This window comes from Antechinus flavipes, chromosome 6 (assembly GCF_016432865.1).
Source record: "Antechinus flavipes isolate AdamAnt ecotype Samford, QLD, Australia chromosome 6, AdamAnt_v2, whole genome shotgun sequence".
NCBI classification, from domain to species: domain Eukaryota; kingdom Metazoa; phylum Chordata; class Mammalia; order Dasyuromorphia; family Dasyuridae; genus Antechinus; species Antechinus flavipes.
This window is the reverse complement of record NC_067403.1, coordinates 205,522,090-205,527,142: the sequence shown is the minus strand read 5'-3', so window position 1 is coordinate 205,527,142 and position 5,053 is coordinate 205,522,090.

The window sequence follows — 5,053 nt, the reverse complement described above, 5'->3', positions numbered from 1 at the left end:
TTACTGACTTCACTAGTGATTTCGTTACCTGCAAAACATAACCATTCATCTCTGGTTTCTTATCCTTCTTTTCAAGCACAGCTAATCCTGATAAGTCTAACCTGGTCCATTGTTGCCAATTATTAGCATAAAATGAAATTATAATCAGTAGTGTGCTGTGATATAATTGACTCTAATGTAATTAGTGACTCCCTCCACTGTGCAGGATAGGATTTGTTCATTTCTGCCAGAATGGATTATTTTCAAATTTTGTGATCAAAGAAGGTTTTTTTTTTTTTAGGATAATTAATTTTTTTAAAATTTTATTTTATTTAATAATAACTTTATATTGACAGAATCCATGCCAGGGTAATTTCCCTTGCACTCGCTTCTGTTTCAATTTTTCCCCTCCCTCCCACCATCCCCTCCCCTAGATGGCAAGCAGTCCTATATATGTTAGATATGTTGCAGCAAAGAGGGGTTCTTGATCACTTAGGCTTGTGTTTCTAACTGAAGACTTATGGCGTCATAGTGATGACCATGAATCTTGTTTGAGAATGCTCCCTGGATCTCAAGAATCCCTGTCGATATCAGGACCCACCCCAGTTCTTGATGGCAACACAGAAGTGTCCCTCTGCTTGAGACAAAGGTTTGATGGCTTGGGTTTCCTGATTGGGGCCACCATCCAATCCCTGAATGGGAATCCTTTTGTAAGTCTGTTCTTTTCTTTTTTTTTTTCCCTGAGGAAATTGGGATTAAGTGACTTGCCCAAGGTTGCACAGCTAGGAAGCATTAAGTGTCTGAGGTCAGATTTGAACTCAGGTCCTCCTGATTTCAGGTCTAGTGCTCCACTATGCTATCTAACTACCCATAAGTCTGTTCTTGAGGATAGGTAGATGGATAGTGGATAGAGTATTGATCTTGGGGTCAAAAAGAACTGAGTTCAAATATGACCTCAAATACTTACTAGCTGTGTGACTCTGGACAAATCACTTGACTTCTCATTGCTTCAATATCCAAAACTGCAAAGTGGGGATAATTCTATCACATCTCCCGGGGTTGTTGTGAGGATCAAATGAGATATTTTAAAGCGATTAGGACAATATTTAATAAATGCTTTCCCCCTTCCTTTCCCACTTGTCTCCTTTATCACTCACATGACTACTACTTTTATTTGGGACTTCATCACCTTTGTCTTGGAATCTCTTTGTATTCTAAACTTAACCCTATACACTGAAATCAACATGATTGACAGACCAAGATGGTGAAAATTCTGGAGATCATGTCACATGAGTATGAACACATGAAGGAGCTGGAGGTGGGTCAGACTGGAACAAAGAAGATATAGTGGGGAACATGATCTCTGTGTTTAAGTATTACATGATTTGTCAGTTGGACGACATTTCACCTTGGTTTGTTTGGCTCCAGAGCCAGGATTGGGTGCTATGGGAAGACTTGAAGAAAGAAAACTTTGGCTTGATATAAGAAAGTCAATCTACAATCATTAATTAAGCTTTTCTCATATGTCAGGTGCTAAATTAGATGTTAGGAATTCAAAAAGCAAAATGAGACAGTTTCTGTCCATAAGGGACTTAGATTCTATTAATGGCAAATGTCCTCATTAGTAGGGCTAGAAGAATAGTAATAAAGAGACACAATCAATTGCAGAAGATAATATCCAGGGAAAAGGTATAATATATTTTTGCACAAATATGGGAAATTAAGAAGAGCTGCAGATTCCAATAAATGGAGGAAAATTTGACCTATTACCTTGAATTCTCTGCAAGATGAATTGTATAAAATTACACATGTGGCAAATGGCAGAGTTAATATTAAAACCCAGGCCCAACACTGGTCTTTGGAATCCAAATCCTCTTGTTCCATTTTTTCTAAGTTGTAAAAAAAATGAATGCCTCAAGCAATTTGGCAGTAATTTGACCTAGTAAAACTCTTTAATTTATTATTTATTAATGTGGTTTGTGAAGATTAGAAAGAGAAGAGGTGAGCATTGAAAATCAGCTTGAGCACATTTTGAAAGGGTTATTAGATTAGTAGATTATTGGAGGGGACTCAGGAATTCTATTCAACAAAAAAACATCATTAAGCCCTCATAACATGTAAACTTCATCCCATAGTTCATTGACTGGGGGCTCTTTCTCACTGACAAAGATCGGTGTTCTGTGTTGGTGAGAGGCTGGCAAAAACAGAGAGAGGTTGTGGGGGGGGGAAGAAAAATATGGAACACAAGTTTTTGCAAGGATGAATATTGAAAACTATCTTTGCATGAATTTTGAAAAATACATTACAACAATAAAGTACAGGAATGAGGAGGGGTTCACTTGCTGAGCTTGGGAGTATTTTCAAATCTCTTTAGTCTCTTTATGTTCTTCTAGCTTCCAGCTTGAAGAGAAAAGATGGCAATTATCAACAATTCCTTCAGGTTGTTGAAGGAAAAGACATTGGGAGGGAGCTCACATGAGAGGAATAGGCAGTTTTCATCATGTCCCTATCCTAAGTTTGTTCTACTAGAGATTTTGGGGAACTTCCCCTTGAATGAGATCTGGTACTCTCTAGATGAAGTTAATGACCTTGCTCCTAATAGGACAGCTCCTTTGTTATATTTTGACCAATATATAGTCTCTTACCTATAGTCTCTTTGAGTTTTGATTTTTGTTTTTCTTTTGCTATTGACTTGGATTTCTTGGATAATTGATATGCGTATTCATTGTGGAACTGGTATTTGGTGAGAAAGAAGTCAAGTCTTTAAATATAAGGCTTGGGATCCTACTTTCCCCATTAATGAAACAGTAGTCAAAAGTTAACTTGAACCTGAAAACCACATCCTCTAATCATATTTTAGGAAACAGAGATAATAATTCTAGACTTGTTATTCCCTTTCAGAGCGAGTGAGCAGAGTGACCAAGCTTTTGACCTCAATTTCCTGCTTCCCTTTCTAGCAGTAAATACAGTCTCTCTTAGAGAGGAGTTATGAAAGAGAGGTTAAATTGCTGTGCTGTCTCACTTTGAGCCAGAAAATGACTCCCCCATGCTACATGATTGGAATAGCTCTTCACTACATATTTAAGAGCCAAGTAGGGATGTACAAGGTCTTTATATATTTATATATTTAAAATAACTTTTTATTGATAGAGCTCATGCCAGGGTAATTTTTTACAGCATTATCCCTTGCACTCACTTCTGTTCCAATTTTTCCCCTCCCTCCCTCCACCCCCTCCCCCAGATGGCAAGCAATCCTTTACATGTTGAATAGGTTACAGTATATCCTAGATACAATATATGTGTGCAGAACCGAACAGTTTTCTTGTTGCACAGGGAGAATTGGATTCAGAAGGTATAAATAACTCGGGAAGAAAAACAAAAATGCAAGCAGTTTATATTCATTTCCCAGTGTTCTTTCTTTGGGTGTAGCTGCTTCTGCCAATCTTTGATCAATTGAAACTGAATTAGCTCTCTTTATCGAAGAGATCCACTACCATCAGAATGGGATGTACAAGGTCTTAAGGGAAGACTAATACCTTTAGTGTGGAGGCTGCTGAGCCATTTTTCCAAGTCTGCTTTCCATCTTTGGTGTCCATCTGCCACCTGTAGCTCCAAGAAATTGTAGCATGAATAGAAGCCACATCCAATAAAACAATTTATTGGGCAACCAGATTGAGTGGAACTAACAGGCCTCAAACCAGACAGTGAGTTAAGGGATGCCTGCCCCGAGCATGGGAATACTTCCCTGGTGAAAAAGGCAGAAGTGAACAGTTTGTTGTAATGGGCTATGGAGGAATGCTTAGAGCTTGGTTAGACATTGAATATCCTAAGCTCATCCTCTATCTCAGACCATAGCCAGTCATCTTGACCTTTGTCTTGCTGCTGAACGTGGATGACTCTGAAAAACAGTGAGATTGACAACTTCAAACAACTTTGTCTTTTTAAAATCCAATTTGTGCAAGAGTCAAAAGACACCACCCATATAATTTTACTATTTTTTTTTTCCTGAAGCAATTGGGGTTAAGTGCCCAAAGTCACACAGCTGGGAAGTGTTAAGTGCCTGAGGCCAGATTTGAACTCGGGTCCTCCTGACTTCAGGACTGGTGCTCTATTCACTTCACCACTTAGCCACCCCTTATTTTACTATTTTTAATTACCTTGAAGTCCTGTGGTAACAGGCAAGCGATAAAGCAGCAGGTGTGGATGCTCTGGGAGTTGTAGTCAAAATCCTGCACACTGATGGCCCAGGCCATGTTATATTCTCATTGGACTGAAGAAGAAGTGGGATTTGGTAGCTCCCCTCCTGAGAATCTGAGCAGCTTTTTTTTTTTTAAGGATCCCATTGCTCAGGCAGCTTGAGGAAGAGACTAGAAAAGATACCCTTCAAATTGTCTGCTTTAGCTAACCTAATCTGGTCCTGTTTACCAAGGCAGGCAGGGATGCTAACTTGTGATCAATTAAAAAAAATGTACAAAAAGTTTTGTGAAGATGATTCCACTGACTACGGGTACAAGGAATGTGTGCACACTTATGGACAACATAAAATCCAGTGGATCTGAAAGATAAAAGCTCTTGTTGTGAGGGAACTCAACAAGTTTTATATCCAAATAGCAGTCCTGAATGACAAAGCTGACAGATGAAAGCCAACTTATCGAAGAGGGAGCTGTATACACATTTTCCTGGAGTGGTCAAAGTGACGGGGAGTGCCATAAAACTGGCATAGGCTTTAACCACAAAATCTGATCTCGTTAATTTAGTTCAGCATATATGCCTCCCAAATGGATGGCAATCTCATGACAGTGCAATCACCATTTGCAGGAAGTGGTATACTGCCATCATCAGTGTGTGTGTTCCCACCATGACAACCCTGATGAAGTCAAGGAAAAATTTTATGGTGACCTGGTGATTCTCAGCATCAATCTGCTAGAAGAGCAAAAGTTTGTAATTCTGGCTGACTTTAATGACAGAGTAGGCACAAACTATAAGACATGGCAAGGGGTCCTTGGGAGGAATGGATTCAGAAACAAAGCATCAATGATCACTATTGAAAACTTATGCATTTCGTGACATTCTC